The 22,765-nt window shown below is 42.9% G+C and overlaps 1 protein-coding gene across 2 annotated transcripts in view; it reads right to left on the bottom strand.

Annotated features, from left to right (window-relative positions):
- The window catches only part of KDM4B (lysine demethylase 4B), a 199,615-nt gene that overhangs the window by 176,493 nt on the left and 357 nt on the right, over positions 1 to 22,765 (bottom strand). The gene's annotated exons all lie outside the window — the stretch shown is intronic.

The raw sequence follows: 22,765 nt of genomic DNA, 5'->3' as shown, positions 1-22,765 counted from the left end.
TCTTTTCCATCTGGACCAGTGGCCATGAATGACAGATGTTCTATGAGTAGCACCTTAAAGACCAACTAAGTTAATTCTTGGTATGAGCTTTCGTGTGCATGCACACTTCTTCAGATACACTGAAGTGTGCATGCACACGAAAGCTCATACCAAGAACTAACTTAGTTGGTCTTTAAGGTGCTACTGGAAGGAATTTTTTTATTTTGTTTTGACTATGGCAGACCAACACGGCTACCTATCTGTAGATGTTCTATGGTTAGCCAGGATGCTTGTTGATAGTGTAATTTCCTATTTAATTTCTGCCCACCATTCAGCTGTTAAAGGCACAAAAAAACCTACTCCCCCCTCCCCCCCCAAAAAAAAATCCAGCAAGCTTGCCCACTCCTGCTCTACATGTGGGACATTTAGATTCACCACTTCACAGCTCCTGCCTTCAGGTTATCCGATTTTTTTCCTGTTGAGGTCTCCAAACACCAGAATAAAATTAACAGAAACAGACAATAATGAACAACTAATTGCATTCTTTCTCAGAAATAAAAATGTTATGTGATGCTTATGATGGGATCAATCTATTCTGCGCAGCAGCAACTCTTTGGAAATATAGGTTTCACGACTATACAAAATTTGATTAATCTTTCATCATAAGGTTGCAATTATGCTGATGTAATTCCACTGATGTCATGCAACTTACATACTCTATCTGGGATATAAGAAGGCATTGCCCAAATGTTTTGCAGACTTCATATGCATACAACATCAGGTGAAATGCAGTATTTTGGCCCTATCAGGCACTAACCTGCACTAATTTATGGACAAAGCTGTGGCTAGAGAATTAGATACTGAAAAAGATATACTTTTTTAACTACAGAAAAGTTTGATCCAATTTGAAAACTCTATAGAAAAAAACTGGGAGCTTTGCAAGAAACATGTCTATTACTCAAATTCAACTCTTCCAGTGTTAAAAATGTGCAATTTTAAAAAAAATAGTACAATATTTTCCCACACCCTAACTTTTAGCAAACAAGGAGCATGTGGACTTACATGGTCTAAAGCTTTTTTCAGACTAGCAGCTACAGCACGTCTGTATGAAGCCAAAACTGTTTATGTCAAAACAAAAATAAATATGCAACAATATTTCCACAAGACACAACTGCGGAAAAATCAACAGGAAATAAATTTTTAGATCTCAAGCTTTGCCTTGAAACTAAATGTCTAGAACAAATGTTTGATTTGCCAGCATCGTTACAGGGGTATGTGGACACATGTAATTTCTAATCCTATGAACCAGACAAGTAAAACCTACAAAGGATTCAAAACCATTCAACACTCAATGTTTTTGCACTTGGCAGCACAAATTTTGAATTGATACACCCTAAAAAATGTTCTGGGACGCAGGTGGCGCTGTGGGTTAAAGCCTCAGTGCCTAGGACTTGCCGATCGAAAGGTCGGTGGTTCGAATCCCTGCGGCGGGGTGCGCTCCCGCTGCTCGGTCCCAGCGCCTGCCAACCTAGCAGTTCGAAAGCACCTCCGGGTGCAAGTAGATAAATAGGGACCGCTTACCAGCGGGAAGGTAAACGGCGTTTCCGTGTGCGGCTCTGGCTCGCCAGAGCAGCGATGTCACGCTGGCCACGTGACCCGGAAGTGTCTCCGGACAGCGCTGGCCCCTGGCCTCTTAAGTGAGATGGGCGCACAACCCCAGAGTCTGTCAAGACTGGCCCGTACGGGCAGGGGTACCTTTACCTTTACCTTAAAAAATGTTCATGGCAGCTGAGCTTTTCCCATCCCAATAATTATTGATTTGATACTCCTGTAGATCACTTTATAATCTGAAAGCAAAAATGACAAAATTGTTTCCCCTCTCTCCACAAAAAAATACAACAGGGTATTACTACAAAGTACCAAGTTAGGCAGGTTCTGCTAATTGCCATTTAAAGTCAGCATCTGTTCGTTTGCATCAAATGTCCCTATTTAAGCTTGGAATAAGGACACACTGTATAGAAGTGATTATAGTATACAACAGAAGGCACAAAAATATAAACAAAGAAAAACTAAACTTGGATATCCTATGTTACAAGTTCAATTTGATTCCATAATTTAACTCTGCAAGTCTTCCTTTAGTAATCTGTCAAGGAATATGATCCACTCACAGTAATTCAGCAGAGCTCCTTTGCACCTAAGGCCGCTACATCCAACTCATAATGCCTTGTCTTCACAAGAAGAGGAGAAGAAGAGTTTGGACTTTATATCCCGCCTTTCACTCCCTGTAAGGAGTCTCAAAGCGGCTAACATTCTCCTTTCCCTTCCTCCCCCACAACAAACACTCTGTGAGGTGAGTGGGGCTGAGAGACTTCAGAGAAGTGTGACTGGCCCAAGGTCACCCAGCAGCTGCAGGTGGAGGAGTGGAGACGCGAACCCGGTTCCCCAGATTACGAGACTACCGCTCTTAACCACTACACCACACTGGCTCTCACTTGCATTGCATGAGTGGAATGATTACATTTATCACAGCTCTCTCTTTTCATTAATCAAATCAACCCACAATGTATCTTGCCATGAAGTAAAAAAAATGATGATGATCCAGAGCTACAGTAAGTATGGTGCAAATTTAAGCTAAACAATTTCTTTGGTCAATGCTGGCTGAGCAAGAAACAAAGGTAGTGCATTCTGAATTACAAAGTAAATTGAGGTGGTTTGAGGAAGCCTCTAAGTCAGATCGCACCTCTGTGATGAATCATGGAAGGCATCTCGGGTCTAATTGGAGACTCCCAAACTTTCTAAGTCACTCAGTAGCCTTGTCTGTCCAAAAAAATACAGTGGTGCCTCGCAAGACGAAATTAATCCGCCCTGTGAGGCTCTTTGTATAGCGGTTTTTTCGTCTTGCGAAGCAAGCCCATTAGCGGCTTAGCGGATTAGCACTATTAGCGGTTTAGCGGCTTTTAGCGATCAGCTGTTAAGCGGCTTATCAGCGGATCGGCTGATAAGCGGCTTAGCGGCTTAGGAAAAGGGGGGGGAAGGGGGAAAAACCCGCAGGAACTCACAAGACATTTTCGTCTTGCGAAGCAAGCCCATAGGGAAATTCGTTTTGCGAAGCGCCTCCAAAACGGAAAACCCTTTCGTCTAGCGGGTTTTCCGTCTTGCGAGGCGTTCGTCTTGCGGGGCACCACTGTACAGAACTGTGGTTTTGTTCATCTGAAGTCAATGGTGACTGGGGAAATGCTTACAGCTCAAGATAGAAGCTGGGAAGGATGGGGAAATCTTCATTTTGCCAAGCAGATCTCTTTTAATCCCAGTGAATTATTTTTCCAACTCACTACAATCACAGTACTTTGAGGGTCCTGTGACTCCCCTTATGCAAGTCAACGGTGAAATCTTTATCACACACCCAAAACTTCATGGGGACAGAAGCCCACCTCTCAAGAACAACCCTCTGGGTAAGATGCACATTGCTAGGGGGGATGCATCTACCCCATCCCTGTCTTCCATGAATCATAGAATCCTAGAGTTGGAAGAGACCACAAGGGCCATCGAGTCCAACCCCCTGCCAAGCAGGAAACACCATCAGAGCACTCCTGACATATGGTTGTCAAGCCTCTGCTTAAAGACCTCCAAAGAAGGAGACTCCACCACACTCCTTGGCAGCAAATTCCACTGTCAAACAGCTCTTACTGTCAGGAAGTTCTTCCTAATGTTTAGGTGGAATCTTCTTTCTTGTAGTTTGGAACCATTGCTCCGTGTCCGCTTCTCTGGAGCAGCAGAAAACAACCTTTCTCCCTCCTCTATGTGACATCCTTTTATCTATTTGAACATGGCTATCATATCACCCCTTAACCTCCTCTTCTCCAGGCTAAACATGCCCAGCTCCCTTAGCCCTTCCTCATAAGGCATCGTTTCCAGGCCTTTGACCATTTTGGTTGCCCTCCTCTGGACACGTTCCAGTTTGTCAGTGTCCTTCTTGAACTGTGGTGCCCAGAACTGGACACAGTACTCCAGGTGAGGTCTGACCAGAGCAGAATACAGTGGCAGTATTACTTCCCTTGATCTAGATGCTATACTCCTATTGATGCAGCCCAGAATTGCATTGGCTTTTTTAGCTGCCGCGTCACACTGTTGGCTCATGTCAAGTTTGTGGTCAACCAAGACTCCTAGGTCCTTTTCACATGTACTGCTCTCAAGCCAGGTGTCACCCATCTTGTATTTGTGCCTCTCATTTTTTTTGCCCAAGTGCAATACTTTACATTTCTCCCTGTTAAAATTCATCTTGTTTGTTTTGGCCCAGTTCTCTAATCTGTCAAGGTCGTTTTGAAGTGTGATCCTGTCCTCTGGGGTGTTAGCCACCCCTCCCAGTTTGGTGTCATCTGCAAATTTGATCAGGATGCCCTTGAGTCCATCATCCAAGTCATTGATAAAGATGTTGAATAAGACCGGGCCCAAGACAGAACCCTGTGGCACCCCACTAGTCACTCTTCTCCAGGATGAAGAGGAACCATTGATGAGCACCCTTTGGGTTCGGTCAGTCAGCCAGTTACAAATCCACTGAGTGGTAGCATAGTCAAGTCCGCATTTTACCAGCTTCTTTACAAGAATATCATGGGGCACCTTGTCAAATACCTTGCTGAAATCAAGGTAGGCTACATCCACTGCATTCCCTTCATCTACCAGGCTTGTAATTCTGTCAAAACTATTTATGTTACTTTACAGCTATTGTTCCCTGCCCCCTATCCAACTCTATGTCTATGGTTCTTTTGCACCTACCTCAAAACTGCAAAGTTTGTTGAAGGAAAATCACTGCACCTATCATTCTAAAAACTGGTAGACTTCAACCCCTCAGGTGGGATGCCCATGCCTGCAAATTGCTTCCAATTCTGACAGAAAATGAGAATTGTAGACATTTTCTTCATTTTTTGAAAAAAGCTTTAAAGAACCCTGCACAAACTCCCCTGGGTGTATCTTACAATTTAGCAGACTGGATCAACTCAAGAGGAGCTATGCCAGTACATTTCACCCATTTCCGTAAAAAAGGGTGGGAAGTTACAATCATTTTTTGATTCCCCATTATGTTGAATAGGGAGAAAACAACACTTCTTTTTTTAACAGATCTAATTCATTCTTGAATAACAGTACAAACTGGAAAGACAGAGTGTGGCTCCAAAGTAGATCAGGCTGCTTCCCAAAGGTACAGATACAATTGCAATCTTTGACCAGTGTTTACCCCTACCAGAAACTATTTCCCCTCCTTTTTCATGAAAATCTCACAAGCACTGCTTTCAAGGGTTGGTTAAACTAACATTTGCTTAGCTCTTTCTTTGCTACATTTGATACATGCAATGTTTAAAGACGTAATATATCCACCTTTTTTCTTTTCCAGTACCAATGGAAGATATAGAATTTCAGCTTTCCATCTCAGGACTATTACAGTATGTGGACTAAAATGTCTTCACTGAGACACCTACTATTTGCCCAGGACCAGTTTAATCTGCAACATACCAACAAAAACCTACTGTAATACAGAGAATGTTCTTAATGTACTCCTTAATGATTTCACATGGAGAGAACAGAAAAGAGTACATAAAAAATAATAGCATGTCTTCCTCAATTCAAAGAATAAACAGTTCCAACTTCAAGTGTAGTTCCTTATTTTGGAGCCAGGATCCCATATCTACAAATCGTCATCCTCAATGAAATTAGAAATGGAACAGCAGTCAAGTTTAGAGAAAGTTATTCTAGAATTATCTAGCTATTTACATTTGTTGGTTTTCCAGAAACTTTTAAATTTTTGTTTCAATTTTTCCTGTGCAAATTAAGGTAATCTGCACCTGGCAATGTGCAGTCTGCACACAGAAAATCTCTAATGCTCTACAGTGTGATCTCATTTAGAATGCTTGTTTTACTTGTATTTAGAAAACAAAGCCAAAAACTCTAAAACTGCCAAGTTTGCCTAATACTGTATTTGCAATTGCCATCCATTCACTGTTACTAATGAAGCTAGAAAATGATTTTTTTTATATAAGGAAGCATTAAACACTGAAGAGGGTCCAGGAAAAAGAATCTGCCCACATTCTATGATTGAGAAATAGGGGGTTACTGGTATCTTCAGTCTGACTAGCATTTTCTTATAATAAACTATTTTCAGACCTCTTATTGTAATGACAACTGACAAAGTAGGGTGTGATCTACAATCCAATATAAAAAACTGACAGTGATCTATCACCCTCCAAAGTCATTTTAAATAAATAAATAAACAAATAAATAAATGGAACTTTATTTCACAGATACAGTAGTTATGTTAGGATATCATCATGACAGATCCAAATAGTTGTTAGATGGACAAGTAACTAAACAAGTGAGAAAAGTAAAACTATATTTTTATATTAGTTTACACAGATCTGAGGAACGTGCCCCAGGGCTTCTAAGTCTTTCCCCTACTGTTGCTTTAAATCTCAGCTGACTTCGTGTCAGCATCCCCAAGCCCTTACTCCACCTCTCTTTCCCCTGCTGTTGCGTTAAAGCCTTTCCCTTGCTCAAGCTCAGAGAGCACTAAGGGGGCTTTTCTCCATGTGTTTTGTTATTTGCCTTCCTCGCTGTTTGAGGGGGGCGCTCCTTTCTTATTCTTTTCCTTGCATTTGGACTAGCGGGCGAGCAGGCACAGAGCTTTGCATTTCCTGACCACTGGAGCTCTACTCCCCGCCCCCCAAGGTAAGCTGGCTTCAGAAGGAGGGAGGAGGAGCCTGCAATCATCCCAGGATCTCCAAGTCAATAGCAATAGTAAATGTGGCATGCCAGGTACCAATATCTGTTTTACATCTTAAATCCTCCTGCTGTTGTCTCTTGCTCACCACTTTAGGAACACTGCTATATACAGTGGTACCTCGGGTTACATACGCTTCAGGTTACAGACTCCGCTAACCCAGAAATATTACCTCGGGTTAAGAACTTTGCTTCACGATGAGAACAGAAATCGTGCTCCGGCGGCACATTAGCTAAAGTAGTGCTTCAGGTTAAGAACAGTTTCAGGTTAAGAATGGACCTCCGGAACGAATTAAGTACTTAACCCGAGGTACCACTGTAATTTGAGTGTCTTCTTGTACGCCTCTTTTATTGGCACTACCAATGGTCATTATGAAGATCAGAAGCTTCGACTTCCATCTTAGTTTAACCAGAGTTTAGCTGCTCTATGCCTGAAAACTAAACTTTATCTAATCTTAACTAATGTTTGTTGTATCAACAAACAACCCAAAACCATCCCAACTTCTTAAGCTATGGTTTGAGCTTGGTTTCTTTCAACGTAACATACTTAAAACCACTCACACTTTTTCAGGTTCAGCTGACATGACACGGTGTTGTTAATTAAAAACAGAAATGAGAACTTGCAAGCCCCTCACAGCCATGCAGAGCGAGCATATGAGCCTGAGATTTGTTCTTGTAACGGTAAACTATAATTTAGGAATATATCTGAACCATTCCACTGTAGAAGCTAGAGGGGATGGTGTATTAAGTAGAAAAGATGTGAAATTGATAGGTGCATATGCCATAGTGGGTGACAAAGCATGTGAGCAGGGAAGCTAGGCAGGCACACCTAATGGACTGGATTTTGGGTATTTTGGACATGGGGAAAGCATGACAAACATCTTTATGTTTCATGTATGGGATGCAGTGGTGTTGTGGTCTAAACCACCGAGCCTCTTGGGCTTACCGATCGTAAGGTCGGCAGTTTGAATCCACACGACGGGGTGAGCTCCCATTGCTCTGTTCCAGCTCCTGCCAACCTAGCAGTTCGAAAGCATACCAGCACGAGTAGATAAATAGGTACCACTGTGGCAGGAAGTTAAATGGCATTTCTGTGTGCTCTGGCTTCCATCACGGTGTTCCGTTGCACCAGTAGAGGTTTAGTCATGCTGGCCACATGACCCGGAAAGCTGTCTTCAGACAAACCCCAGCTCCCTCAGCCTGAAAGCAGAGATGAGTGCTGCACCCTATAATCGAGTTTGACTGGACTTAACCACTCAGGGGTGCTTTACCTTTTTTACCTTTACTTATGTTTCATATGTGTATAGGTTTATATTTTGAAAGAAAAGCAAATTAAGAGTGTTACCCACTAAAAACCGCTAGTGAGATATGCTGCTTGAGACAAATATGTAAATAGCTTTGATTTAGTTGTAAACACAGACAGTTAAAGCACCAAAAGTATCATCCTCAACAACACAGACCTCCTTCCCTCAACTGTGCACATGAGCAAAGTCATATTTACTTTACCTATTTTTAGAACGGGGGAGTGGGAGAGGTGGTAGCAAATACATGACAAAATTAATGCCACTGTTGGTTACATAAACAATCCTCCCCCCCAAAAAAACCCACTACCATAAAAATTACAAGCCTGCAATTATATCTTTAAGTGATTGATTGATTGATTGATTGATTGATTCATTCATTCATTCATTCATTCAGTCTCTTTCTCCTCCTCTGCATTTTGACAATATACAAATGCAACCATTTTCTGTTCAGCGCCACAAGCTAGTCTAAAAGCCATTATTGTATTGTACTGCCTCTCTAAACTCAACTTATTCGCACTCCTGGTCACAGGACATGCTTTCAGGCCCTCCAACAGTGGGTGTGACACACTGACCCAGATTCAGAGCTTTACTGCAGATGAATGCTAGCAAGTGAACAGCTGTGAGAAGAGAATAAGCAATTGTATAAAGAACTTGGGGGCAGGGAGAGAATTATCTAAAATGCTTCATAAAACCATCTTCAAAGAGGTCATCTTACAATAATCTTTAACTACATCAAGAAACATGGATTTAAAATAAAATCTTCACCCAACTATATAAATTGTATATAAACTGTATATAATTCCATTTATGAAATAGCAAATTGTTTAACGTACAGCTGCTTGGGGGGTGGCATGCTATTCCAATATCCTTGGAGGCAGGCAAATATCCATAACCACCTATTCTTGGACCACAGGACACAAATAAACTGCATTGAGTAAAGTTAAGAATCCCTCCGTGAAGGAATAAACTAACCTCTTTACAGTGGTACCTCTGGATACGAACGCTTCTGGTTGTGCATGTGTCGGGTTACGAGCTGTGCTAACCTGGAAGTAGTTGCTCCCAGATGCGAACTTTGCCCCAGGATGCGAGGTAATGGCGCCTCATGTTAAGAACAGTTTCAGGGTAAGAATGGACCTCCAGAACGAATTAAGTTCATATCCAGAGGTACCACTGTATTTTATTGTTTCTATTATGGTATCATCTGCTTGCAATACTTACCGTATTTTTTGCTCTATAAGACTCACCGTTTCCCTCCTAAAAAGTAAGAGGAAATGTGTGTGCGTCTTATGGAGCCAATGCAGGCTGCGCAGCTATCACAGAAGCCACAACAGCAAGAGGGATTGCAACTTTCACTGTGTAGCAATCCCTCTTGCTGTTCTGGCTTCTGAGATTCAGAATTTTCTTTTTCTTGTTTTCCTCCTCCAAAAACTAGGCGTTTTGTGGTCTGGTGTGTCTTATAGAGCAAAAAAATACGGTACTTCCCCACCGTAGGGTTTAATGATGGGATTAGCTTGTGACATATTGAAATACTTTATACTGAATATATTTCAATCAAAATACTAAATTTTAACATTTATGTTTATTTCTTTAGTTTTTCTCTTCTCTTCATTTACAAGAAAACAGCTATAGCAAAAGAAAAGAAAAAAGTAAATATAATTTATATTGAACAGCTTACAGAGAGCATGAGACACAAAACCAGACCTAAGTAAAAATAATATATACTATATACACTAAAATCACTTTCAGGTCTTTCACAGGTCTAACAAAAAATTATCTTGGGAAAATTGACTAATAAGAGACAGAGAAGGTTAAAAAAGAAAAGAAGGAAGACCACAAAAATTTAACGTATCAAGAATACTGTATTATTTGTATAAGATAGTAATGTTTGTTTCAGATTATTGTTTAACAAGGTTAATTACACTATTTCACTCAATAAAAGTATTTCACAATGATTTAGTAACTTAATACCTTTGTGCAATGCCAGCTCCTGTTCTAAAAGTCCACTGTTGACATTACAGAGGTAAAAGACCCAGTTTTTCTTAATGTGTATCACAGAAGTGTAGAGTTGGAAGGGGCCTCAAGGGTTGTCTAGCCCAACCCCCTGCAAAGGAGGAATCCCCAAGTAGTCCCTGGGTGGTATTAATTCAACAACAGCCGAGTGCCAAGAGTCCCTTCAGCATCAGAGGGTGTGTGTCTGCAAAATGTAGTGGTACCTCCTTCTCCTTTAATCGATATTTAAAGGTATTTTCTGATTCAAATGCAAGAACGCACCTGAAAAATCAACTGCTTCAAAACTATGCTTCTGTCATACGCACATGCATACTACTGTTATATTAACACTAAATGTGTGTTTGTTCGTCTTAAAGTTTCCCAAATGCCCTAAGAACTCCCAATTTCGTATGGGGGTGTGGGGGTAACATCCAATACATATATTATTACAATAGCCTCTTTAAATTTTAAGTGGGAACACCGTGACAGTATTAGAAAGTGAGGTGTATAAGCTAGGAGCCAAATGGCTCCTGGAACCTGGGTTGCAGGCACAAAAACAGAATGGGTAGTCACCAGTGGCCCCCCCCCGCCCCAATGCAGCAGAGCACTTTCTATTTGTTTTTTCTAAACGCATGAACTAATACACAATTCACAGCAGTGACACATTGTTAATATCACATTTTTAATAGCAGTTCTTAATTGGGCACCACAGATAAAAATGGGAATCAGCCTCAGCAACAGTAACCAACCATAAGTATTTACAAATACTGGTATGTATATGTGTGCACGCATGCGTGTAATGTAATGTTACACACACACAGCCCAATATGTTATGTCACTTCTTCAGCAAGTACTGCAGTCACAGCTAAATATGTCTATTATATGGGCTTACACCCATGCAAATGGGATTGGGATTGCAATCTAATTTATTATTTTTGAGCAGTACCTCTCCAATCGCAATACTGTGTAACTTTTTTACAGGACTGCCTGTGCTGTTGCGCCTTCAAAATCCTGTTAAATGAAAAGTTACATGAAAGGTTACCTGGCATGCCACATTTACCATGGCAAACTATGTAAATGTTAACGCATTTTGCATTTTAATATCCAGGATTTGAGAATCTTTTAAAACATTAAAAGATTAATGTAAGCACCATCCAATCCACCTCTCTCCCTTGATGGGTGTTTTCTTGTGTAAATACAACCAATGGGTCCCCGATATTAAAGAGTTTCCTCACAATACAACAACAAGGAGATGTCAGACTTTAATGTGTTTCTTTAAAATGCCACAATATTCCTCCTAATATTCCTCCCAAATAATGGGGGTTGGGGGAAGAGAGATCCCAAACGTCTCTAAAGCCGCCTTCTGAAGCAGCCTTCCAGTGCCTCATTATGTAAACAGGAAAGGAATACTCACAAAGCAAACTTGTTGAAACAACAACAAAACAACCTCCCCACTCTGCTTTGATTCCCTTCCCTCTCTCTGACCCCCAAAGCAAAGCTCATTTTGCTTAAAAGCACACCCATACACCCCTTCACTTCTGAAATAAGGGGGAGGGTCAATCCAGCCCTCTCCTATTCAGGAACCAAAAGTGAAGCTGAAAATGGGCCTCCTGAACAGCAAAAGGCAGAGAGAGGTAAAAGCAGGAGTGCCGACTTGAATAAAATAGGGGGGGGGTAGGCACTGCCCTGCATAATCGACCACATGATGCCATGCATGCACGCACACCATTTGAATGGCAATGCCCATCAACTTGGGGGGTGCCCCCTCAAATATTTCATTGGGATGGTGTGGACCCCTTGGCCCCTAGGAGTTGGCTCCTAGGGGCAGAGGGAGAGGTATGGGTGGGTTGAAACCACATACAAGAGCTTTGCAGTTTGTGTTTGTTTGTTTGCTAATGCAAACAGAACCACAATCGAGTCTCTTCAGCATATCAAAAGGCTTCAGGGGAGTAGCATGGAAAGGGGATGAAAGCAGCTGCCCTTGGCTCTCTTGCAGTGAAGAACTATTTCACTAGTAAATGACGGAACTGGAACTTGGTCACTAGGTGGCACTGTTGAGTCACCGAGAAACAACTGGCGACAAGTTCTAATCCTACAACCTGTGGTCCTCCTGAAAATGTGTAGAATGTAGATGCAGTATACTGCAGACTGCTTTATTTACAACTGTTTCAAGCTGTTAAGAAATATATAGGTGGACCATCTCTGGATCAAGCTCTCCTTCAGCACATGAGGGAGCTATGGATGTCAGCTTCCTAACATGGCGGCCTAACACTGCCAGCCGGCCACAGCTCCACTCCCAGGTCAGGCCTGACTCAGGGGCAGAAGCGGCAGGCTCCAGTGTGTGAGCGCACCGTCCAGCATGGCCACCCACCCCCCGCCCCGGGCAGCAATAAGAGACGCTATGCCCCAGGAGTCGCTTAGTGTTCAGACGTGCCTCCCCATCTTGTGTCCTTGAAAGTGTACAATACATTCTTCCTCTCTCTGCTATCTCCAGCCACTCAGAAAAAAGGTACACACTGATAATAATAAAGATGCTGCAGACGTTTTTCCTTATTGGTGGCGAGAAGTTCAGTTATTGTGTTGTTTGTATTGTTGAATGACTGGCCCAAGGACACCCAGTGAGCTTCATCAGTCTGTAGGGATTTGAATCTTGGTCGCCCACTCTAACACTTAACCACTGCAAGTCTTTGCTTTCCTTTGCAAATGACTAACTTCCCTCCCAGTATTTCCTCCCCACTTTGCCCCTCTGCCTCTTCAAAAAGAAAGTCAAACAAAAGAGAAAAGTGGTGATATTGGTAACATCAACCACTTTAAGTTGAGGGAAGAACAGTGAGTGCTGGAGGACCGGCTCCCTGCTGCAAGTTCCTTTCTACCTGGCCTAGGGTGTGTGGCCCAGACTCACACAAACCAGCTGAGAGGCTCCTGGGAGGCCAGAGTAACATCTGCTACTGTGAGTGCTGAAGGACCTGCTCCCTGCTGCAAGGCTCACTGGAACAAACTCTTGGGTTGGGGCGAGTGTTTAGGGGCTGTTAATGGTTTTACTGCTCCAGCTGCCGGAAATGTTTTTAAACAGCTTTTAATCTGTGGAGCTTTAATTTTTGGTTGTTTTGTTTTGTTTTTATTGAGTTGGGGGTTGGTTGGGGTCATTTTAATTTGTGCATAACTGTAAATTGTTTCTTTTTATTATTATTTTCTATTGGTTTACTTTATAGCTGGCATAATATATTTTTAAGGGGAGAGGGTCAGGGCTGCCCCGGGAGTGGGCCCTAGCCAGCAGGATGGCTGGTCCATTCTGACCTTACATTGACACGTTCTCCCACTAGTTCCAGCCTGATGGGTCATCATAAATGCGGTGGATGAATATCTTGCCCTTTTGTATTACAGACGAAAGAGATCTATGATGCTTATTCTAACTTTAGATTTACCATCCGTCATTTCAGTACGTTAGACCAAAGATACTGTATACCTGCATACAAAGATGCTGTAGTGTGGTGTAGTGGTTAAGAGCAGTGGACTCGTAATCTGGTGAACCGGGTTCAATTTCCCACTCCTCCACATGCAGCTGCTGGGTGACCTTGGGCTAGTCATACTTCTCTGAAGTCTCTCAGCCTCACTCACCTCACAGAATGTTTGTTGTGGGGGAGGAAGGGAAAGGAGATTGTTGGCCGCTTTGAGACTCCTTAGGGTAGTGATAAAGCGTGATATCAAATCCAAACTCTTCTACCTAATAAGATGCCCTTGCAATCTGCTTTATATTGGATCGACCATACTGGCGGGCAGTGTCCGTATAGGAGAGCATCGATCCCACATTAGGAATCAAGTCATGGAAGTGCCTCTAGTTGAGCACTTTTGCCAGCTGATGAAGAATTATCATTGAAACAGTTCGTTATCCTGGAAGAGCTGTTCTGTCTGCTGCTGTGCTCAGAGTACCCTCTTGCTATGTTTGGAGCACCTATCATCGCATTTGTAGGATATTGACTGTGGAAAGGCATTTTGCCTCCATCTCAGTGATCTTTGATAGTGACTCACTACTCCTACATTCCTGTTCTTGGAACATTTATTTAAATCCTATTATTTGTGACTCCATGCACATATTATATGTCTTCTGTTTATGAATTTTGAAACAGTATAATGTTACAAATATTCTGTTAGTATATTATTAGTCGACGTGTTGCTTGTTGTTGTTCAGAACAGAATGGCTGTGGCAGGTTCCACAGGGGAGAGGAATTGGGACATTCAATCCCAGTGATCACAGGCAGAAGGAAGAGTTACACTAGGACGGGACTATGTCATTACCGAGGCAGCAACTTTAGTTGTCATGGAAGAATTGTGGATGGAGGAATTGACCTGGCATGTGTTACAGAGACCTGGTTGGACATGTTAGGTGGGCCTGTTCTTGCTGCTTACTCACAGCAACCCAGGTCCTGTGGGCAGGTGGGGGGGGGGGTTGCAGTGATTTTTAGGATGTCATTAGTTTTCATCCGGCATCCTATTAGGGAGACCCAATTTGCTGAGTGCACGTTCTGGAAGTTGGGCAATAGGGTTAGTGCAGGATTCCTATTGGTGTACTGACCTCCCTGCTGCACCAAGGATTCCCTGCCTTGCCATGGTGGAGGCTGTTGATTACATGTGAGCCGTTTCGCATGGGATATTTTGAGGATGAGATAGGAGTAATCATCCTCCCAAACCCGCCCCCCAAGGGCTGGGGGGGGAGCAGCTTCACCCACAGATCGCCCAATACCTGTCCCAATCCAGTAGGAATGAGGGGGCAGGGGGCGCTGGGTGGAAAACACTGTGCGTCTCTTTGGCAACACTCCAAAATTGTCGCCATGAGCAAACGAACTCCTGTTTTTTAAGTTGGTAATTCGGACTTAATTAACGGGCATGCTCTGAGTGAGGGGAGATAAACTTCTCTGCCAATTGATTCAGTCAGTGAGGAGCTAAAGGATTCGAGTGGAAGAGAGACTATATTTACTATGGAACTGGTATGTCAGAACGGAAAGGGAGGGGGAGCCGTCTTTGTTTCTTTTTGATATACTGCGTATTTGCTATTTTACTCGGCAAATCCCCCTGGAAAGCCTGAATACCGATTATGTACGCAAGCAATACTGTACTGTACTGTAATAGTGATATATTTTTGATCTAATTATTAACTGTGCAGAAAAAAATTACGAATTTGCAATTAATTCTGATGGACTGTTAAGAGTGGAATATGGGAATTAAGGCTTCTAGCCAAAGTACAGGCCTATCTGTTCTGGTATGAGATGAAAGGAAGAGGTTTGGACATACACCTAGAACAACTGACAGAAAGCCAGATTTCCTCCATTTGGGGATGTGTCGTATTGGATAATTACTGACATTAAGAAGTGAAAGTGAAAGACACAGAAGGAAATAAAACACCCACACAGAAACATACTGTTCTGATATAACTCGCTTGCTGGACGAAAACAAACTAAGGATTAATATTGGATTGAATTATGGGAACCACCTGGACTAATAAAGAAAGCGGTGCAAATGTGAGGTGATGGCAATCCTCCAACCTCAGAGCATGGGAAGTCAAACAAAGATTTATGATTTGGCTTAATATTTGGACTGTTAGATTATTTTATAATTCGGAATGTCTCTAATGTGGCCTTTATTGGATTATTAAATTGGAAAACTTAAGTATTATTTTTTTAAAAATGGATTCTCTGCCTGAGCTGCTTCAGGTCAGGTTGGATGTTCTCCTGGAGACACCTAGTCTGGTGGTCCTATGGGATTCTAACATCCATGCCTTCCCTGAAAAAATCTGGCCCTACTCATAGCCATGGGCATGCCTAAGATCTGGTGTTTACCTCTGTGGATGATCTGACATTAAGTTCCAGTGGAACAAAATAAATGCCATGGTCAGATCATTTCCTGGTGCAACTAGACTTCTCTGCAACCCTTCCCCTCCGCAGGGAGGTGGGACCAATTTGAATTGTTTGCCCCTGCTAGTTAATGGATCCAAATGGCTTCCAGAGAGTGTTGAGGGATATATTATTCTATATTGATGGCCTCTCAGCTGATTCCCTGGCGGCTCACTGGAATATGGAGCTAACAAGGGCTATTAACTGCGTGGCTCTGAAGTGCCCTCTCCAATTGCATGGAGCCTGAATGGCCCTGTAGTTTTCCCCGGAGGTGAGGGTGATGAAACAATTGCTAAGATGGTTAGAGTAGCAGTGGCAAAAAAAAACACCTCACTCTAAATCGGACCAAACACGAGTTAAGAGTTCAATGTTGAGCCTACCAAGTGGCGATAGTGATGGCAAAGAGGATATTCTTCGCCACCTCTATTGCATTTGCGGAAAACAGGTCCAGGTGACTCTTTCAGGTTGTTCATAGTCTAATGAAACCACCTTTTCCATCAGTGTCCAAAAAGGATCACTTGTAAGAATTTTGCAGTTTTTTGCAGCTATAATCACTCAAGATTTGGAAAAAGCTAGATGCCATTGTAGTAGCAGGGCCAAGGCAGGAGAGTGCCAGAGACCTGTGTCTGGTCAAGTATGGGATCAATTGTATGGGATCAATTTCAACCTGTTACCACAGAGAATGTGGACAGGCTTCTTGGGCAAGTGAAACAGACCACCTTGATCCTTATCCGTCCTGGCTCTTAAAACCGATCCAGGCAGGGCTGGGCAATGGATTCTGTGGGGTGGTGAATGCTCCCCTCTCTGAGGAATTTTCCATGGACCCCTTTAAAGAAGCTACAGTGGTGCGTCGCAAGACGAAATTAATCCATTCTGTGAGGCTCTTTGTATAGCGGTTTTTTTGTCTTGCGAAGCAAGCCCATTGACAGCTTAGCGGATCAGCGCTATTAGCGGTTTAGCGGCTTTTAGCGGATCAGCTGTTAAGCGGCTTAGCGGCTTAGGAAAAGGGGGGGAAGGGGGGGGAAAACCCGCAGGAACTCGCAAGACATTTCGTCTTGCGAAGCAAGCCCATAGGGAAATTCGTTTTGCGAAGCGCCTCCAAAACAGAAAACCCTTTCGTCTAGCGGGTTTTCTGTCTTGCAAGGCGTTCGTCTTGCGGGGCACCACTGTATCATCAAACCACTTCTTTAAAAAAAGAGCTCCTTGGAGGAAAGGTGTAACATAAATGAAGGAAATAAATAACCGTCACAATACTATGCACTAGCTCTGTTGGTTAGAGTGTGGTGCTGATAATGCCAAGGTTGCAGTTTTGACCACATAAGGGATAACTGCATTGCAGGGGGTTGGACTAGATGATACTCAGGGTGCCCTCCAACTCCATGATTCTATTCTATTCCCAGCAGCAAAGTAAAAAGCACAAATATAACTGTAGAAACAAGAGACAATGCCAACAAATGTTCCCACAACAACCCTGGCAATTCTGTTGCCACCCACCAATCAAGACATTGAGCCCTGACCATTTTAGGCTATGCATAGCATGCAGTTGGAGTGCAGTATGTTAGCGGGTGGCACACTGGGACACCGGTGGCGCTGTGGTCTAAACCACAGAGCCCAGGGCTTGCCAATCATAAGGTTGGAGGTTCGAATCCCCAAGATGGAGTAAGCTCCCGTTGTTCGGTCCCAGCTCCTGCCAACCTAGCAGTTCGAAAGCACGTCAAGTGCAAGTAGATAAATAGGTACCGCTCTGGCGAGAAGGTAAACAGCGTTTCTGTGCGCTGGTCTGGTTCGCCAGAAGCGGCTTAGTCATGCTGGCCACATGACCCAGAAGCTGTCTGCGGACAAATGTCAGCTCCCTCGGCCTAGAGAGCGAGATGAGCGTGCAACCCTAGAGTCATTCACGACTGGACCTAATGGTCAGGGGTACCTTTACCTTTATGTTAGATCTAGCATCATATAAGCATTGATCTTCAGGCAAAGGTACAGCTATTGAAAATGTGCATCAGTGATTGTGCAAGTAATGGAAATATTTTTTGGTCAGTTCCCTATCTGACTATCTGTATTTTATTTCTACATCTATATATACATAAAACATACTCAGTTTTTCTTTATACAGTAAATTAAGCTCACAGAGGCTAACAAAGGCTAAACACAGGGAAACAGTCAAAATTCCAAAAAAATAAATTTCAGGTAAGAAAACCAGGCACAAGATAAAAATAGGGAGACAGAAATTTCACCCACACTAAAAATTTGGCAAATGAAAAAAGTTCTTAACTGCTTGCTTGACACTTAAAAACAAGTGTGCCAACCAAAGGTCCCTAGAGAGCCAGGGTGCTGCAAATGAATAAAGGCTAGGGCTTCAAAGGAAGAATTGGGAACAAATGTTTCTTTTGTATTGCAGAAGTTAATTGAAGTTCAAATCACCTGTAGTGGACTCCATCCACTTGTCAAGGTGGTCTGTGGAAAGTTGGCCATTTCTGGATCTGGCCTTCTGACTAGGTCAACTTGCCTTATGGGAAACTTTGCTGGATCTTTTTCATCATATCAGGAAAGTGACCTTCACCTCTACACACACAACACCAGACAGACTGATTTCATATTCTACAAAGCATTTGCTTCAATATATATAAAGTAAAATGTTTAATTTTTTTTAATGGATGAGTCTTTTTTTTTGCAAAAATGCAAGTCTTACACTGTAAGAAAACAAATCTAACCACACTGGATATGCTTGTGTGCTCTCCCTTCCTTTTTATTTGTTCGTTAACAGCGGCAGCTGTGTAGTTAGTAATGTTTTTCTAGTCGGATGCTCTACTGTGTTACTGTAAACTGGGTGCTGGCATTTAGTTGGCCATAATTAGGCTCAAAGTTTAGACCTCAGGAGTGTGGCTTTTGAAGGGCTTGTATCAATTACATACTGAGAGCAGGATGTATTTTGCTGCTCTTAAAGTGCCAACCTGGATCTTACTAAAATATGTCACATTCTCTAAGGTGTCTAAGAATTAAGTTTCTCCCACTGTTCCTTCATTTATCTCAAAAGTTGTTGCATGCTCATTTGCCTGTGAAGTGTCTTGTGGCTCAGAGTTATACTTGAGTTGCTGGATTGGCAGCAGCATTAGAAACCAGGCACATTTTGTGACTGGTGTGGGTCTAATTACAACCACGTGGAGATCTCTGGATGCCAGGTTAGCAAGCGACTGACATCTCTATCTAGTTGGTCCCTTCAGTAGGGCTGGGCAATAACTGGTTTTCAACATTGAGCTATATCACCAGCTAAACATCACGATATACCAATATATCACGATGTCTGAAATAAGGATGGAACTATGTAGCCGCATTGACTGGCTTCACAATTTTTCCTGCATCAGGATTTTTGCCGGTGCCTGATCTTGTGAATTGCTGCCACCTAAATGAAGCTGGGGAGAGCTGAGCCGGCAGAGTTAACAGGGACTGCAGGAATCGAAAGAAGCATTGGTTGGCTTCACAGTTTTTCCCACATTGTGATTTTTGCACAGCACACACACATTTGTTATATACTGTATTGCCAGGTCAAAAATTATGAAACCAACATTACGATATGGACTTCAAACCAGTTTTGGACGATAAATTGACACATCACACAGCCCTATCCTCCAGCTTTCTGAAGCAGGTAAGCAGAAGAATTTATTTATCGCATGTACATCTGAAGAGAAACCAGCTGCCACATTTAGTGGGCAGTCACTTTGAAGATGTCAAAGGGGGACTGGACAAATTAATAGATTATAAATTTGTCAGTGGCTACAAGCAGTGTTAGAAATTCAGATATGAAAGCCGAGTGCCAAATGGCTCCTTAAGCCGTATTTTTCAATATGACTTTTTGGTTCCTAAAATCCATTCTGATTGTGCAGATAAAAGATAACTGATAGAATTCTATAGGATGCGGTATTAGTGTGTGAAAACAGTCAGGATCTAATGATCCCTAGGTATACACCTCCAGATAGTGGAGATGTCAGGCGCCATCCTGGCACCTTCACTTGATCGCAAGTGGTCAATAGCCAGGTGCAAAATGCAGCTGGCGCCTTGCAAATCTCAAATGCAGCTCCCAGATAGCACCCAGCTGGTACTTGTTGACCACACTTCAGAGAGAAAGAAAGTTGTGAAGTTGCTTTCACTTTCAGTCACTTACGTAATAAAATGGGTGAGAAGGGAGAAGTGGGGTATCTTTTGGCTATCGTACATAGTGTCAGAACACTGTGAGCAGGCTTTCCTACCTCCCCATCCCCAATTAAGACAAACTGCTGAAACTCTTTTTATAATAGTACAGATGAGGAGGTCCCCACATTAAGCCTGTTGCTTCTGCTACACAAAGACAAGAATCTTGTGGTTTCTCTCTCTCCAATTTATTATCATCGTCATTGTTTTATTAATTGCCTTGTACAATGTACAAAACAGCAAAAAAAACTTACACACAAATAGCTGATACTTTTAGAATAAAACTAAAACAACACAATATAGACTACTATCATCATCAATTTACATAATGCATCACCAGATTTACATTCACCACACTAACAGTGAAGACAAAAAGACCCACAGGCAACTTGAAAAAGAGTAACAATCTCAAATACAATTATTATAAATAAGGTAAAAAGGTAAAGGACCCTGGACGGTTAAGTCCAGTCAAAAGCGACTATGGGGTGCAGCGCTCAACTCGCTTTTCAGGCCAAGGTAGCCGGTGTTTGTCAAAGGAGACTCACTGAAATTAACTGATCCAAATTCGTCATGCTTTTTGATTTCAGTGGGTCTGCTCCGAATATGATTGGATACAACCCATAAAAAAGCAACAATTACCATTTAAACCATTAACTTTTAACAAACTGTTCTACTCAGACTAGGACCACTATTAAAGAACCAAAGTTAGCCATCTTCACTTATTTCAATGGGTCTCTACTACGACTATGATGCACTCTATTCATCGCGTTTTACACATCTCCAAGTTTCACTCAGACCCATTGAAATGATAGGCCCAAAGCTAGTAACATTCATTCATTTCCATGGGTCTACACTGACTAACACTGGATACAACTTAATATTTGTGTCCAGCTAAATTCCATTCAAGAGCAGACACCCTGAGGTGAACAACACACGTCAGACATTTTTGAGTTGCCCAGGTTAAAAGAAAAACAACAACCAATAAATTCAATACCGTAAATAATTTGGTGGGTATGCTCAGAGTAGGACTTGGTTTAATATATACATATGTTACAGGGGCAGCAAGTTGAGACATTAGGGATTCAATAATATGCTATTATATTTACACATAAATGTGTATGTATTAGTATATATTTGCCATTATATATGTGCGGGGTTTTTGGTGTGTGTATAGGGATATGTGTGTGTATCCCTATTATATGTGTGCATGTGTGTTTGTGTATGCAATTTGCCTCTTATTTATGTGCATGTATCCCTATCATATGGGACGCGGGTGGCGCTGTGGGTAAATCCTCAGCGCCTAGGACTTGCAGATCACATGGTCGGCGGTTCGAATCCCCACAGTGGGGTGCGCTCCCGTCTTTCGGTCCCAGCACGTCAAAGTGCAAGTAGATAAATAGGTACCGCTTACCAGCGGGAAGGTAAACGGCATTCCGTGTGCTGCGCTGGCTCGCCAGATGCAGCTTGTCACGCTGGCCACGTGACCCGGAAGTGTCTGCGGACACTTTAGAGTGAGTGAGCCTCTAAAGGCTCCCGGCCTTTAGAGTGAGATGAGCGCACAACCCTAGAGTCTGGCAAGACTGGCCCGTACAGGCAGGGGTCCCTTTACCTTTATCCCTATCATATATGTGTGTGCATGTGTTTGTGCATGCAATTCGCCTCTTTTTTATGTGTGTGTGCATGTGTTTGCGCATGCAATTTGCCTCTCATTTCTGTGTGCGTGTGCATGTGTTTGTGCATGCAATTTGCCTCTTATTTATGTGTGCATGTGCACGTGTTTGCACATGCAATTAGCCTATTTATATGTGCATGTGTTTGTGCATGCATGTCGCCTCTTATTTATGTGTGTGCATGTGTTTGCACATGCAATTTGCCTCTTATTTATGTGTGCATGTGCATGTGTTTGCACATGCAATTAGCCTCTTATTTATATGTGCATGTGTTTGTGCATGCATGTCGCCTCTTATTTATGTGTGTGCATGTGTTTGCACATGCAATTTGCCTCTTATTTATGTGTGCGTGTGCATGTGTTTGCACATGCAATTTGCCTCTTATTTATATGTGCATGTGTTTGTGCATGCAAGTCGCCCCTTATTTATGTGTGTGCATGTGTTTGTGCATGCAAATCGCCTCTTATTTCTGTGTGCGTGTGCATGCAATTCGCCTTTTATGTGTGCAGGGGTGTATCTATTGACCTGCTGCTGGCTCCTGAACTCTCCTCCAGCACTGGGAATACATACAACCCTCAAAACACCCCACAAACAAAGAGGCAAGCGGGTCTCCTGACCCAGTGCTACAAATCCACTTCTCCCTCGCATATGTTTTATTTACAAAGGGGGGGAAAGGCAGTGCAGCGCCTGGGGGTGTGGACTTTCGACATGGATTTCCCCCTCCCAGCTCACCCAAAACTTGTGATTTGAGGGAGGGGGGGCGTCCCGTGCGGGAAGCGGCCCCCGCGCCCCTTTCTTCCTGAGGTAAAAAGAACGAGCGACCCCCAACCGCCTCCCTCATAGGCGGCGTTGTGAGGCGGGGCTTCCGCTCCGAGGCGGCGGCGGCGGCGGCGGAATCCCCTCCCCTCCCCCCGCTCTCCGCAGGCCCGGCCCCCTTTCCCTGAGGTAAAATTCAGACATAAAAGCGATAACACCCCCCTCCTCC

The sequence above is a fragment of the Podarcis cretensis genome (assembly GCF_951804945.1).
Source record: "Podarcis cretensis genome assembly, chromosome: 18".
Taxonomy (NCBI): Eukaryota; Metazoa; Chordata; class Lepidosauria; order Squamata; family Lacertidae; genus Podarcis; species Podarcis cretensis.
This window is presented reverse-complemented; position numbering and strand designations above follow the sequence as displayed.